The 16,932-nt window shown below is 39.1% G+C and overlaps 1 protein-coding gene across 4 annotated transcripts in view; it reads right to left on the bottom strand.

The window, feature by feature from the left end:
- SRGAP2 (SLIT-ROBO Rho GTPase activating protein 2) overlaps positions 1-16,932 on the bottom strand; it is a 200,730-nt gene that overhangs the window by 162,362 nt on the left and 21,436 nt on the right. The window contains exon 2 of one of the 4 annotated variants that reach the window (XM_044446238.1): positions 13,283-13,369. The exons of the other annotated variants lie outside the window; for them this stretch is intronic. The gene's annotated coding sequence lies outside the window, so the exon portion shown is untranslated. The remainder of the gene's footprint in view (positions 1-13,282; positions 13,370-16,932) is intronic. 4 annotated transcript variants of the gene reach the window in all.

Here is a 16,932-nt window from a genome sequence, read left to right as displayed (position 1 = left end):
TGTGTGTGCATGCAAGAGAGAGAGAAAGAGAGCAAATGAGGCTTAAATCTCAATTGTATGGTCAATCACCAAACACACAGAGAAATATTATATCATGGACTTTAAATACACACACACAGCTTTCAACTTGATTTTCAGTGTGGTTGTGTGATATCGGAAGGAAAGGAGATGGGGAAGCTAAATCTAGTTTAGCTTTAAGAGAGCTAGTTTTCCTGACTTTCTGAGCAGGTTTTGATGGTAATCTTCTGGAAAGACTTTTGGGAATAAGGGTGCCAGTTGTTCTTGGCATGAATTCATGAATCACATCAATCAGAATTCTGAGGATGAAGGGGAGGGGGCAGAGGGAGTTTGGGAACATGGGATTCAAGACTTTATGATGATACAAGTGTTGCTTATTTCAAGGCCATTCTCCCCAAGCACTCAGACAGGCTCTGCAAAGAGCCACAATGCACAGGTATTGGCTGGGGGCATGGAAAAGGAGTTCTCGGAGTCAGACAAATCTGGCACATCTCTTGGCCCATAACACAGTGTCAGGAGAGGAGGGAACACCAATTAGCAGCGAGTCTTATAGACAGAGGTGGGCTGGCCTCCAAACAGGCCCTTCAGAAGGGATTGGGCCCTGGCATACACAAAAGGACTGGAAGTTGCTGTTTAGATTGGGTTCAACAAGCTGCTCTGTGCTTGCACATGGATATGTTCTGTGAGGGTTGCATTTGTTGGGTATCTTTGTTGAATAGCTTTTGCAAAGAAATGGCCTGTTGCCTTGAATGTGCAAAAGGAAGAAAATGTGACATACAACAGCTACCTGAATTGAAGACTGGGGGTACTGCTTTCCAGTGGCTCTACTCAAACCTGGATAGCCATTTCCAGATTTCTGCTTGACTCAATTGCCTAGGTTATGCCCCATGATTTTTAACATCTAAGAGAAAGAGCTAAACTGGGTATCACAAACCATGTTCACTAACTAGTCCCGCCAAATGTGTAAAACTCTGATACGTAAGAATTTCCTCCATATAAAAAGCATACAGCCAACTATAAGAGAGTTGGTGGTTCTTTACTTTCAGCCTAGCCATGCACCACAACTAAGTATGTGTGGGCAGGCACGCTAGTGACATTCATGGATTTCTTTGAAAGGCTATGAAATACTATAATATATATATGGCAGGCAAGAGGGAGAGAATTTCTCCTTATATCTGACAGACTCCAAGCAAGAGATGCTCAATTTATTCCTATTTAGCCCTCCCCCTCCGCCCATTCTTGATGGCAGGTCTTGGCAGGGCTTCTACTTTTCTCATCATCCAGTTAGCTTTTTTAAAAAGCGGATTTCTTATGGCAACACTGACTTAGAAATTTAGGCACCCTTTGAAGTGTTTTCCTGCTGTTCTCATCCTAACAAGATAATCGCATCCCAGGATCTCACTGCAAGGATAGAAGCACATTAACCTTTACTGTTCACAATACAGAATAAAATCTTTTTTAATAATCATCATCTTGTATGATGAATGGAAACCTATAAAAAAATAAACTAGAAGTGCAGGCGTTTGATGCTGGAGGGGAGGGGGCTGGGAGAAGATGAAAGGGAGCTGGCTCTGCCCTTACTGAATAGGAAGTAGAAAATGAAGCAGGAGCAGATCTTCAGCACTGCAAAAGGTATCACTCATCAACTTCCTCTGTTCTGTACATGAGAAAGCACGATCCCTCTTAAAATAAAACATTGGTATCTTACAATCTGACTCATACGGTTACCATCTGGAAGAGACATTGAGGCCTAAGAGCTTTAAAAATATTTTAAAGGCTTTAAAGGGACTTGCTTCTAGACAGGGTCAAATTAAAAAGGGGGGAAGGGCTAGAAAGGACCCATCTAAGTTGTGGGAGATTGCCAGAAAATCTTTGAAAGCAGACAAAGTGTAGGAATTGTGTGTCCCTTAGGATATACTACTAACCAATTTTTTGAAGTTTCAGCATTTTCAGACACAAAGCCCATAGAAAAATAATGGCTATGGAGTTACACAAAGCACATATGGCACTCCTCTCTCAATTTTGATGGGCTATTAAGTTAAAAGGTCAAGATCAGTTTATGTGGAAGCATGCAACTAAAAAAAGCTCAGCCCACTGCTGCTTTGAGCTATTTGCACCCTAAAAACAGTTGTTCATTAAAACTGCACCAAGTTGTATATTGCCTATAACTTCCCAAGAAGCTGCTTTTCATATAGCAAGTAAATGTACAGCTGTTCCAATTAATCATATACCTCCAAAATAAGTAGCTGCATATTCATCAGTGCTTATTCAACCATGGTTTCATATAAAGTCTGAACAAGCTTATTCTTGACCTTGCCAAAAACTTTGTAAAGGAAATTTAATTAACAGAAATGTAATTTTACCAAGCCTACCACATCAAGTTGATGTGCTTCATAAATTTTATTTTTATAACTACTGCTTGATCGAACATCAGCAATCACTCTATGTGCCCTATTCTTCAAAGAGAGGCATTCTTTACTATTCAAGTCACTTTAGACATCTGCACCATTCCAATTAAGTGAATCAGAAAGAAAACCCAAGGACTAGTGCCTTACGTTTTTCATCCTCCCTCCAAATCTCTTTCCTTTGTGTGTCATTTCTTTTAAGACTGTTATCCTGAGGGCCAGGAGAATTTCATTGCTGGTATTTGTACGCAGCTCTGTGAGCTTTGTTCAGTTTTAAATAAATAAGAACCACCCACCACTAGATGCATTTTAGTCAAGATTCAAAGAACTCTAACCCAAATCCTAACTCTGGTTAAAGAACAGAAGAAGGAAATAAATGGCAACTTCTCTCAATGGAGATATGTAACCAGTGGAGTCCCACAGGGTTCTGTTTTTCAACCTATTCATGAATGATCTTGAATGAGGAGTAACTAGTGAAGTGGCCAAGTTTGTTGATGACACTAAACATTTTAGGGTGGTTAAAATTAAATGGATTGTGAGGGGCAATAAATGGACTTCTCCAAGTTGGGAGAATGGGCAGGAAAATAGCAAATGCAGTTCAATATAAGCAAATGTAAAGTAAGGCATGCTGGGGGAAAAAATTCTAAGTTCAGGTATACACTGATGGAATCTGACCTAGCAGAGACTGAACAAAAAGGAGATCTTAGGGTAGCGAGATGAAAATACTGTGAAGAAGGGAAACTCCATACTAGGCATCATTAGGAATGGAATAGAAAATAGAACTGCAAAAATCTTACTTCCCTAATACAAATGTTTGGTGTGACCACACTAGAAAAATTGTGTTCAGATCTGGTCACCTTACCTGAAAAAACACATTATTGAATTGGAAAATGTGCAAAGCAAGGCAATAAAAATGATCACACAGCTGGAGCACATCCCCTTTGAGGAATGCCTAGGACCATTCAGCTTAGAAAAAGGACAAATAAGGGGAAATATGGTAGAGGTGATTAAAATAATGCATCGTGTGGAGGAAGTAAAAAGGGAGACATTTTCTCTGTCTCCCATAACACTTAAACTTGGAATCATCCCATGAAGCTAAATGATGGGAGGTTTAGGAGATAAAGGGAAGTTCTTCTTTACACAACATATAGTTAAACTATGGAATTTGCTGCCATGTGATGTGGTGATGGCCTCCTATCTCGAGGACTTAAAAAGTCAGATTCATAAGGGAAGAGGCTTTCAATGGTTACGAGCCTTGTTGGCTAAGTGCTACCTCCTTTATCAGAGTTGGCATGCCTGCACATACCAATCATAGGATCTTGGACGAGAAGGAACTGTTGTACTCATCCTACTTAAGATTTCCTGTGGGCAACTGGTTTGCCACTATGTGTATAGAGTTCTGGACTGGATGGACCTTTGGTATGATCCAGCATGGCTTTTCTTGTGCTCACAGTAAATGAAACTATTACAAGAGAATGAGATGTGAATTGCGACTAAATACTAAAATCTATTAGAGCTTGACTAGTTCACATGGGGAACATTGAAATAACATGTTAGATCATACACAAAGGGGGAGCTCAACTAAAGATATTAGTCTGTCGGTTAAAGCAGGGGCATCAAGAGCTTGGCTAGTTTACAAAGTAGTTAATGAAGGATTACATTTTTAAAGAAATGAACTGTGTAATTTTAAACCTTGTTGTGAGAACAAAAATGTGTGCCTTTTTACTTTCAGTCAGTACCATCCACATTATTATTTTCAAACCAACCAATACTTTGGAGAGGTTAAACACCACTTCTGAATCTAATAACCTACAATCTTAAATCAGAGATTCTTTAATTTGCAAACTTAAATATTATAAGTATCTCAAACCAGGAAGATGAAGAAAAGAGCTGCTAGCATTATACTACCACTCTCCATTGTGCATACTGTTTAGCATCTCAATTCCAAAAACAAACCAGGCTGTTTCTTCCTCACACACTTTATTCCCTCCCCTGTATGCTCAAGATTTCCCTCATTTCCTTGTTCATACAGCCTTTAGTTTTCTAATGTGGATGCGTAACAAACCAAGGTGACCACCAGTAGTATTCCCCTTTGTATCAAGATCTGGATTTGAGATGATGAAGCTTCCTGGAACCACAGAGTCTTCAAATCTGGACAAGGACAATCCTTGAAAAACCCAATAAACTAGGGGAAAGCCATAGAACTCAGGTCAGAAACAGAAAAGGAGAATTAAATCTAGGACTTAATTGTCCTAGATTTAACCAGCAAAGAAAAACATTTTAGTAAAATGAGCAACAAGACATCTGTGTAACAAGGTTCCAGCAGACTTGTTAGGCAAGTCTGTTGAAAAACTGTATAAGGAAGATACCTAGATATTTGGTCAGTACCTAAATCAAAGCAAAAATATTCATGTTCAGACTTGTTCTTTGATTCCTCTAAAAACTGATTTTAATTATTTCAAGGTTTTTTAAAATCCCTTTTTAGTATTGCCACAGGATCCAGCAGCTTTCTGAGATGCAAAGCTGTTTTGTGCTAAACAGCAGTCTCCTTGCTTTCTATGATGTTTATTCAAAGAGATGATGGAGAAACAGCCTTTTCCACATGTATACTGCAACTATAGCTTCAGTGTTCTTAACAGCCAACATGATACTCTACTTCTGGATTTGCATCTCTTCATCTGGTTAAAAGATGCAACTGTTTCTCTTCCAGAAACAATACTGCATTCTTGCACCCTGTACTATAATCACAGGATACAACTGAGCTCCATTAGTTGCTCCCATAGTCCCCCGTTACAAAGCAGAGCAGAAAAGCTGAGTATGATTTAAGCAGTAGGAGCCACTTGACCTCAGAGCATGATAAATCAGTCTGGCCATTTTAACAGGAGATCAAGAGGATTTAATCTTCCCTAGACTTCCACATCACATACCTTTTCAACTGTAGGCAAGTATCATTAGCTCATGTGAACCATCCACCCAAGTCTTCTTGTCAGGATTCAGAGGGCAAAGGACAAAAGCTATGGTCAAAAATACAGGCGCCCACTCACCACCCTGGTTCCTCTTCTCCCATCACCATCCGCATCCTTCTTTTTATAGCAGCTTGCTATAAAAACTTCCCCACAATGCTGTGCATATTTGGCTCATCCAAATCAAAGTATTGATTGGTAATGAACACTGAAACAAAATCAAGTGTTTTGCCTACGTACTTTCTGTAAGCTGGTAAATGTTTTACAGGCTTGACAATGACGAGAGACTTCAGAAAGTAACATTACAAGGATAACTTGAAAGGATTTGACAGGCAGAGTTTGTCAATTGCACTATTATACTTTCAAACGCTTTAGAAAAGTGTTCTGTCTGGAACAGGCCGAGACCAGGGAGAGACAGAGTATTTTGAGTCTACTTCTAAATGACAAGTTTTTAAGGTTGCTTTAGCACAATAGGCACTTCGCAGCCTCTGTTGACCTTTAGTGGACAAAAACAAGGCCAAACTCCACATAAAGTTAGCATGAAGAGGAGCCTGCAAGGCTCAGAATTAAAACACATCATGCCCATTCAGTAACAGTGCTAGTGTGCAATGCAGCAGCTACAGCATTTCATTCCCCTTACAGTTATTGTGATCTAATAATAGAACTGCAGAGCCAACATCATCACACAGCCTCCACAGTATTGTGTTTTCTCACTATCCGCATAGCCATCTGAGGGCTATTTAAAGTGCGAGACCAGCAAGTTTGTCTCCCAGTGCCTGCCTCCACACAGAAAGCGATTCTAAATAATAGCACTGAAGTGGCCAGATTTCAAGCAGATTCTGCCAATTTTGAAACTGACAAAAATGCTATAGCGCTTGAAAGTAGTAACCGGTTTCTCAGAGAGTGGGCTTTCATAGGCAATAAACTACTTTAAAATGCATGAAGACCAGATGATGCGCAGAAATTGATCCATTAAGTTAGATGCAGATATAGCAATACTACACCCACTTAAATCAATGGGATTTATTTCAGCATGCCTATGCTGGGGGTGGGGGACTATGACTGGGTAGTCTAACTCAGCCTTCTGCAAGCCAGATAATGTCAGGGGAACAAGACCATGTCCCAATGTCATACAGTTCCTGGTCACACCATCTCTTGGAGAAGCGAGAGAAACACACTTGTGGAGCAGGAGAAACACTTAGCATACTGTACTTAATTGTAACAGGTATTGTAATCTTGTCATTAACAAACGAATCATTGACTGGAGAGAAGTATCCCAATTCCTCTCCCCACTAGTCTTCAGGGAAGGTGCTATGGGGAGATTTTCATTTGTGCCCTGTCGAATCAGTTGTCCAACTCTTTGTTTATTCTAAATTAGCTATTACTAGAATGTTACCAGAATATAAATTTAGTTACATAAATTTCTATGGGCCTACTCAAATTGCAACCAAAGTATAACCAATCATTCACATACTGAGAGTTGTGATTTTAAAATTTTCAGTAGTACGGACACATTGCCATGAAACAAGACAAAAAGGGGGTATGATTTCAGTTTGGCTCATCATGCATGAGAACTTTACGCTTTGAAAACAGAAACAAACAGAAGGCAACACAAGTTAGTTGTGATCAATATGAAAAAGAATCCTATGAAGAGATCACTGAGTTTGCCTAGCTGTAATCATGACACAACATGGAAAATATAGCATGACTCCAAGTGTGCTGGCTGCCACTGAAATCAGAACTTTTAAAATTTAAAATATGCTATTCTAAGATACACAGAGCAGTTATTCACATAAATAAAGTATATATGGACACAACTCAACATCCTTTTGAAAATAACATGTCATTGTGGATCCCTATTATCATTGTAGAGTCATTGGGAAGGATTAAGCTATATTTTCCAGTTATTTCTTGAAACATTCATACAATATTTCTTCCTCTGTCTTCAGCCAAAACAGATCTCAGAGTGGTTTATGTAAGATTAATAAAGACAATCCTTGCCCACAGCATTACAATACTGGAATACATAAAAAAATAAAAAGGATGACTGAAGAGGATGATAAGTATTGTCAAGCTCTGACTCTTAATGCTGAAAAGTTGTTCATATCATGACTAGTCAGAATGTAAATTGTGCAGGGACAGAAGTCCAATGGAGTTGAATTTTCAGCATGTTAACACAACAGCCTGCCTCCCATTTCTGTCCCTCTGTCCCTGTCCCTAACCCACAACAGGCCATCACAAATTAAAACAAATTGACAGCCATCAAAGCTCTTGCTCAGATTTGTTCTATACGAGGGGATTCTGCTGTGCCTGGATGCAGATCCGGCACAACTCACTCCCAGAAGTTTAGCAGCTTTGCCATCCAAAAATGGTAGAAGCCACTGCTGGCTCAGAATGCTAAGTATTTGATAAATAATTCTCTTCCATCTCTCTTGTTTTAATCTCTTGTAAGCCATCTCCAAGGGTAATCTTACAAGAGATTAAAACAATAGAAGAGTAAAATGGGGCAACCCATTGTGATAGTGGGAAGAGATATGCTATTAAAGCTTTTCTCTCTCCTGCTCTCTGGTGTTCTTGCTTTCCCTAGAAGGCATTATCAAACAGGCATACGGTTCTGATGGAAAGGGAAAACATCAGTAGTAATTCTTCGATCCTGTCTTCACTGCACTGAGCATGGGGTTGGACCCTCCTGGCCCCTTCCAACTCTGTTATTCTAAGATGCTAAACTAAATTCATTAGATCTGTTGTCTTCACAGGGCATAATTACAGCAACATTTGAAAAGTGGCACAGATTCAGAATATATTAATACAGACACATGCACCTTTTTATTAAAAAGAACAACAGTTAAACAGTTTATAAATTAGTTCGGGTGACACAGCAAAATTTAAGCTGAAGGCTGCGGCTTCACTCTTCTGCTGAAATCCATGTTCGTCTCAACTGGCTCTCCCAACAAGCTTTTACAACTAGTTCAATGTAGATCCTGTAAGCCACTCTTTTCAGTTTCTTCTATGATGAAATACTTTAAATGTCAAAATGTTCGGCTGCACCCCAAAATACATCTGCCAAAGGAAGTGCTAGAGTGCTAAGGAAGATCTCAAAAAAGCAAACATTCACTATGGAATTCTATATGAATCTACTCAAATGACATATAAGAAATCCACTGTGAAGGTGAGTACGGCAATGTTTTTGTCTGGAGACTAATCTCTCAAGGTTGTCATCTGATTCTTCTGAAATATTTTTTGAAAGACGGAAGGAAGGAAGGACGGAAGAAAAGCTTGATGGAAGCTGTTTATTTTCAGTAACTCAAACCTGTCAGCTGCAGTTTGAAAAACAACTAGTGTAACAAAACTGGTTTGACATGGTGCAACTTTAGAGCACCCTTGAATTAAGTCCGAGAAATCTCACATCACTGGGGCTGGGCATGTTCTGCATCAAAACAATGCCAGCTTGTGGAAAAGACCAGTCTGCACACAATTAAGATTGCAGCTCCATGTCAGCTTATAACAGAATCAGTCCCATTGAGTGTGGAGAGAAGAACTTTTAAGCAAACCTAAAAGCAAGATTGGGCTGTCAAGTAAATTAAGATTTATAAATCTGAAGTGCTTATTTTCAATTCAGTATCTGGGATTTTGCAGAAGGCTTTAGGAAGACATGGCTAGTGGAACAGGGCTTGGTAAGAGAGAAATGGAATATATGCTTTTATTTCTGAAGTTCTAGAAGTAGACCTGCTTGCATTCTACTCCCACAAAACAGGGCAGGATCTTTAGATTGTTCACTTCTCTCCATCAAAGTGGAGAGTGAGGAGAAGGCAGATATAAAATGTTATTTCTTGAAAAGCCTTCCCACCACTGAGAATATACCTTCCTTCAGTACCGTTGGAGAAGAGTGCAAATATGAAAGTGCAACTTTCCTTTTCCAATGCCAGTCAAAGATCAGAAAATGTTCACAAAGTGAACAGCCATCCCTGCAGCGGCACGAAATGATAAGCTTCCTCTTTACTAGCTCCCCAAACTATCACAGAAAACAGCTCAGGAAACTAAGATAAGAAAATCACTATAAGCTTTGGTCCCCATAATTATTATTAAATGTATAAGCCACTTCTTACAAATGTAACTAAGTGTAACAATGTGACTATCTATTCATAATGGTAAAAACAAATATAAACAAATGCAACATTTAAAAACTTCCAGCTGAAATTACAGATCAAATGACTTTTGAAAACAGACAAACTTTCCAGACCTGTCTAAAAGTGAAAAGTAAGGCAGACTATAAGATCAGTTCCATTTCCAAGAAGGCCCTGTCACAGTCTTCTGATAACTGGTAGCTAATAAAGATGGGCCAGAGAGCAGGGCTTCCTTCAGCTGAGGAAGGGCTTAGGCAAGTTCACATGGGTGACCAGTTCTCAGAATAAGTTTCCCATTTGCTTTTCCTGACACTCTAACTGGAAACTTTGAAAATGATTTAGTTTATTTCTGCAGGGATGTTTTGAAACACTGCTGTCACAACAGCTTACATTTACTTTTAGGAATATGAAAGTAATAAGGTACAGTTACATCTTTCTACTCTGCTAAGGGTACATTGTATTGCATTGATTAAAAGCAGAGGCAACAGTGTAGCATCTTTTTAACCATGGTCAGGACACAGAACTTCTATCCAAACCTTCTGTAATTGGTATCTTGTTCTAACTCTGGAATAATGGGATGCCCAAGGTTGTGGATAAATTAAGGACCTGAATGTTATCCACCAAAAGTGATCAGTTAGCTCCAGACACTGAGCCATAATTGTCATCAACACTGTGGCCATAATTCTCATTTACAACTTCATTTAGAATTTCTGATATATAGGGGAAGTTGATCACTGCCCCTCCTGCCCAGAAAAAAACAAAACAACTTTTTAAGAAGACATCATTGTATTTAGGAAGCTATCAACTGAGATCCTTTCTTGATATCAAAGGACAGCTACTGCTTAACAGAAAATCTCCATTGTCCTTCACAGGTTAGTTCCTCCCACCATGAAACAGCCAGATGGGGCAGTTATTTCAGAGTGGATGATACAATTTTCAATAGAATACTTTGAGAAGTGCTTGCAAGTTTTTCAGAGCAGCTGTAAAGCAAAACTGTCATCTGTGCTTAGGGTTTATGAAGGTTAAGCCATCCCAAATGCCTTCAGATTGGGTTTCCATTCTAGTAAATCCTGGGCAGATTTAGAAGCAAGAAGTCTCTTGGCATTTTTTTTATCAGCTCTATACTGTTCTAGGCTTGGGGCAAGTTTGAACATCTCCCTGTTTAAATCCAACTAGTACCTTCTATATGCAACTCTAGATGTTAACATTTTAACTCTACATGTTAAATGCAATTCCTATGCTTCACAGCCTGTATGGCCAACTATTTGAAAACTAGGAGTTCCAGTCCGATGTATCTGAGGCCATGAAGTTTATGGGTTTATATAGTATTCAAGCCAGCTCCAACGCTGAAGGCACAGTGTTTGCTTGATAGGTCCCCATCCAATAGGCTACTTCCTTTGGCTGGCAGAAGCCAGTGGAAGCCTTGCAATAAAGCCACCACTTTAATTTTCCACATGCAAAAGATATTTGGGAACAACAAAGGTTCAAGCAAGCCAATCTTTGAAAAGCGGCTCAATACAAAATGTTGAGCTCCCTTATTCTGAATATATGAGTAGAACGAAGAATTATTCTAAGCAAGTAACAGCGGGCTCCATTCAACCAATTAAACTGATCATACAGCAGGATCAAAAGCAGGGATCCTGTAAATACCTATGCCCATCCACATGCTTAGGAAATCAACTGCATCAGCTATTGGGAATTACAGAAATGTAATGAATAAATACACAGGCAGCGCCTAGTCTTGCAACTGACACAACATTCAGAAGGCCATGGAAAAGGAAAAGCATTCCATTGCTGAGTTCATGAACCTGAGCCAGCATGTACAACTGGTACTCTGAAGAGCTCATCAATCAAAAATAATCCAAGTGTTCAGATTTTGCTATTCATCTAAATTACTGATCTGTCTTGGAGTTTAACAGATACCTCCCATTCCCGTTAATCTTTAATGTTATTTTATTCCCTTGCCCCGTCTGGTCTCCCCCATCCCACCCAATTCATCCCTTCTTAGAGCCTTTGGATCATTCTCTTTGAACAGGAACAGTAAAAGGAAAGAGGAGTGAGTAAGTGCTCTTTCATGGATTAGTAGTGTTAGGTTATTGTGGCAGCTTGCAAAGAAAGTTTCATATAATCTGCCTTTGTCAAGAATGGGAACAAAAGCAGGCTCCCCCTTCCCTGCTCTCATCAGCTTTCTAATACACAAGTGTCAGAAACAGGAAAGAGAGGCTGGATGTTCCAGCAATATACCTAGCAAGCAAGATGAGAATCTAGACTTCGTTAAAAAATAAAAAACCCTTGGAAAAAAAGAGCCCACTCTTCTGCCTGTTCTGGGGTCAATATAACCCTTGTCCACAATCACATCTCAAGCAAATCATCAAGCCTAGTTAAACAAGTGCACTCAAACACGTAAAAGAACACTTTAAATAAAAAGGACACAATATAAACTGTCAAGCAGTTTGCTCTTGTTGACCTTTCTTGTTTATTCTGCCACCAGCAAGGAGTATGAGTTCCCCAAAACTTTTTTTCTATCTTAAGTGATAAGCTACATAAGGAGCCTCACACCTCTATGACAAACCCAAGGTAAACATCTTTTTCCAGGTAACAAGAGACCTACTCACTTCACCCCTTTAGTTCTCTTTGTGGGAAAGTATACGCTACTACCTATAAGCTGACAAAAACTCAGGTGCACCTGAGTTGTATCCAGTTCCACTTCCACTATCGTTCTGATATAGGCCATGTTTATAGAAACCAATAAACCAGAATCCCTATCATTCACCAGTAAGCATACTGGTGATCTTCTTCCAATCTTTCCTGCTTGGCTACTTCTGCAAGTGAGGACGACTAAACTAGTCAGGAACGTGCCAAGGAAGAAAAGCCTATAGGGCAGGATCCAGTGTTTGCAATCTGCCAGTTCTAGGCTTGTAGTATCTGAAGGATCAAAAATGCAACATCAACAACACAGCAAAATGTCCTGCAACACTACATATAATTAACAAAAGCCTAACGTAAGGGATAATTGATGCACAATTAACTGCTATAATGCTAGAGCATTGTAACATTGCAAGAAGACACATATGACAACATGTTAAACATGTGTGGGCTAACACAGAGAGAGAGAGCAAATGAGAATGAATACTGTGGTTTTAATGTTTTTATACATGCCTTTGACATTGCTGCAACTTTTAGCTTTGTAGTATTTAGGTTTTTACATGCAGGTTACAAATCATGACATGTATCTTTGTTATAAAATTAACAACTGCACTTTCTCATATTAAACCATTTTAATTGTATATATGTGTGTTCCTAAACTTCATTAGCACAGGCAAGAATGACTGGAAGCACAATGAGAAACTAGTGTTTGCTGGTGCAACTCAGCAAAGTAGCCAAAACTAACACTTCCAGAACACTGCTTTTCCACAGATTCTCTTTCTGTGATCTCTGCTGCCTTGTCCTGTTCTGCAAGCAGTAGTTTCAGCTAGTTTTGGGGAGTACTAGCTTACTGGTGTGCTAGTGGTTGTACCTGGCAGCACAGAAGCAGGAATGGATGCTGCTTGTTGTTACATCTGAACTGCAACTTCTGACTTTTGCTTGTCGAATAACCCAGAGTCTGAAGCTATGACTGAAGTTGGCTTCTAGATCCAGGTTTGCTAGAGGAGTGACGAGCAAGTTGTCTATGTTCACATGCAGATATTTTGCCCTGTTAAATTTCCCAGTAGCTTTAACCACTCACACTTGCAGGAGGGGCCAACTGGGAAGCATGGATCAGCATGGTTACCTGTGAAGAGTGAGCCGAGATTCAGGAAAATTCTGGCTTAATGTCTTGTATGCACATTAGCAGGGTCCTGTTGAGTCTCATCAACACCTGAAAGTCAAGGATTACTTGTCATGGTGGGACATTTATCCCTATGCTACTTTACAAACTCTGCCTATTCAAATCAGTCCCTTTAACTAAAATTTTGCTTCATATGCTGATCATCTCCTACCTTGACTACTGTAAGGTCCTCTAAGACATTCTTATTGTATTATTCTGTTTCTCTTGTATATCTCTATGAATAACTTCTCTGCAAAAGTAATTCACCTCTTCCACCAATCCTGATATTAGGTCATGGGTTCCCTAGCCTTTTATGTATCCAACATAAACTTCTGGTCCTTGTTTTATAGATATTCATGCCCTTGGCTTGTTATATCCTTTTCCACAAATTCTGTTCCCCCCCATATCTATCACCTTCAACCCATCAAATAAATGCCTCCACTCATTCTTCATTATTGGCCCTTCACCACACACCACTCACATATTAAGTACTTGCCTAGGTAGCTGTAATATGACAGGCATATTGATGTATGCATAACCAAAACGTGGCACAGAAAATCTGTCATCTCAGTTTCAATGTACTTCACAACATTGAAGAGCCATGCTGAATCAAAGCAAGATCTTATCTAGTTCATCATTCTTTTCATACAATGGCCAACCAGTATCAATTACAACAGGACCCCAGTATCCACTGGTTCCAGTTACCACGGTTTCGCATAACTAGGTGGACTTTCAAACCTTCACATTTGTGTGGGTTAGGGGCACAGGACCTCCATGAAAGTGGAAAAACTGTGAGGATCTCTAGGGAAAAACCACAAATCTCTCTCACGAACTACACACTCTGTTTGATGACGCCATGTTCTTTGTGTCTTAGCACTAGCCAGTGTCACTCATATGTTTTGTCTCTCAGTGGGCATGAAGACTCAAGAGACATTCATGGTTTTTCCACTTTTGCTTCCAGACTGACAGTTCTTGGCATCGAGAGTCAGAAAGCACTATTCATCTTTTCCATATTTTCTTTGATGGATTATCTGCATTAAAGGAAAAGAAAGATGAACTGGTGGGGGGCGGGTTACAAAGTTGAAGACAACTTCTGGACCCCATATAAAATTCCTTGAATGAGACAAAGCAATAATACCATAAAAGCCTCATGTGGAAGTACCCAAAGTCAAACTAGGTTATTGTTTTTAAACTGGGGGAAACATTAAAACCACCAGTGAATTGGAGTGACCTAAAGGTATCATGAATTTACAAAGCGTAAATTGAAAGGAATTACCAAAACCTACACAACCCTTTCCAAGTGTTGAGATGTCTAACTGTTAAGGCTGAAAATGCTTAAACAGGGTGAGCATCTCCACTGACATGACCATCTTTGTCCTGCCCCCATCGTTAGTCTATACTGTTCTGATTTATTAAGTTCCAGTAGAGACTTTTTGAACCATAGGGACTGTCTGTATTACAAACTGTATACCATGAAGCACTTTTCTCTGTACAGAAATATAGAAATGATGAAGCTTTATCTGTACAAACATATGTTTGAGATAATTCTTTTGAATTAAGAAACTTTAAAGGCTCTTTTAGTATTTGTATAAGGTACTGAAAATACAAAAGTATTTTATTAACAGGAGGTATTTTATTAAAGCATATGCAAAAACTGATGAAGGTATAGTAAGATTTGAGGTATAGTAAGATTTCGTCTTTTTCCAATTCCCTACTTTTTGATAAAGCCTAATCCATTCAATGAATAAAAGACAGTAAAATGAATATATCAGAAGTTTAATAGTCTCGGCAGATACATTATCTTGGCGGACTTTGACTAACTTTAAATCACACATTTGATACCTACGGCTTTCAATCACTCATTCTCTGCTAGCATTAAAATTCACTTAAACATTTGGAATAAACCTTTAAGGAGAATACTCTTTACATCTTTGTTCTCACAGGTGCAAATGCAGTGTCTATACAGGAAAGCTATTTTTAAATGTTTGCACACTGATGACATGCAGAATAAAGAAGTTTATTATTAGCTGAACACCACATTTGTGGGTCCAGGCACATGAGGTTAAAAAAGAATTCTTAAAATGTATTTGGCTCTGTCTAAAGCAAAAGTTTAGTCTATGTTCAGAAACCAAACAGAGGCTTCTGACAACGGCTTTCTCTTACACCCACAATCAGACATTTCTGATACACTAAGCCCATTTTTAAAAGATGTGTGTGCACCAACAACATACCCAGAATTTGTCTCTCACAACGTCCCTTATTTAAAAAAAAAATCTTTAAATGTTCTATAGATTCCCCACTTCTCTATATAAGACCTATATAAGATACCTCATTGGCATGTATGTCTTTTTTTCTAACAAAATCGCCTTTAAAAAAAAGGCTATGCTGCCTAACTCCCAAGCCACTTTTTGAAATGGGGTAGGGGCCATTTAAGAGCAAATCTGGAGGTCTTTTAGAGGAACCTTTGAGGAAAGAAACTCTGAAATATTTGACTTCGTGACATGCATTATACATGCACTCAGACTGTTTAAAAAGAGAAAACAGCCCATGCTGTTTTCTTCTCATTTTTTAGTCTTCTGCCACCTTATTGAGCAAAGCACAAGAACTCAGGGTCTCTCTGTAGGTATAATTCTACAAAAAGTGGCAATATACCCCTAATAGACAGTGCTTTTTTATCTAGTTACTATTAGACTGAACTGCTTTGGGCAGGAAGTGTGAGCTCCAATCAAATCTTTCAGGGGCCTTTTATGCAATTATTACATGCATTAAAAGTATTAACTGCACTTCAGCAATGGCTACCAGACCAGGTTACAAAACAATGCAAAATAATTTTACCAGCCAGAAATTACAAATTCAGCAGGCATTTACAATCAAGCATGAGATAAATATAATATTAAGAGTCTGGGCAAAGAGTCTGGACAGAAAATCAAGATAGCATGAGGCAAACCTCCGTAGGAAAGTGTTCCACAAATAGGATGATACAACTGAATGCCAGTATGTATCAAGAAATATGGGACAGGATGGCAGTAGCAGACTCCCCTTTCTCTTTTTCCGGCAAAAGGTGTGCCATATTAGTGATTGCAGGATCCGAATATCTGACCATAAAATCACAAGAAAAACCTTAACACGCACGCACACTGGTATAAGCATTCAGATTCTGATTCAGTCACAGCTATGTCAACCCCAGGCAGAAATAATACCGAGTACTGTTAATGCTGAAAAAGGAAGTGGACAGGGAATTTACTTGGGACAGAGAAGAAAGAAGACTGCAAGTCCACAGGATACTCCCACAGTGGAGAGATCTAAAAATATTATGGCCACATTCAGACTATCAAATCCTGACTCAATAAGCCAGTATATGCAGGAACTTCCTGCATTTGCACAAGCCTTTCTCCTGCTGCTTGTTTCACCCTTTGTACAAAAAAGCAAAACAGACCACGAAGCCAGAGCGCACTACAGATTCTATTGTGTCCTAATTTAGAACTATGGTACAGGATTCCAAGCAATCCTAGTTCCTGATTCAGTCATAGTAAGAAACTGTTTCATACAAAGGGAAGAGTGAAGCAGCAGCAAAGGATACACAAAGCTTGTGTACATTCTGGTTTACAAACTCA

Source organism: Varanus komodoensis, unplaced genomic scaffold (assembly GCF_004798865.1).
Source record: "Varanus komodoensis strain SLA01 unplaced genomic scaffold, ASM479886v1 scaffold1, whole genome shotgun sequence".
Classification (NCBI taxonomy): Eukaryota; Metazoa; Chordata; class Lepidosauria; order Squamata; family Varanidae; genus Varanus; species Varanus komodoensis.
This window is presented reverse-complemented; position numbering and strand designations above follow the sequence as displayed.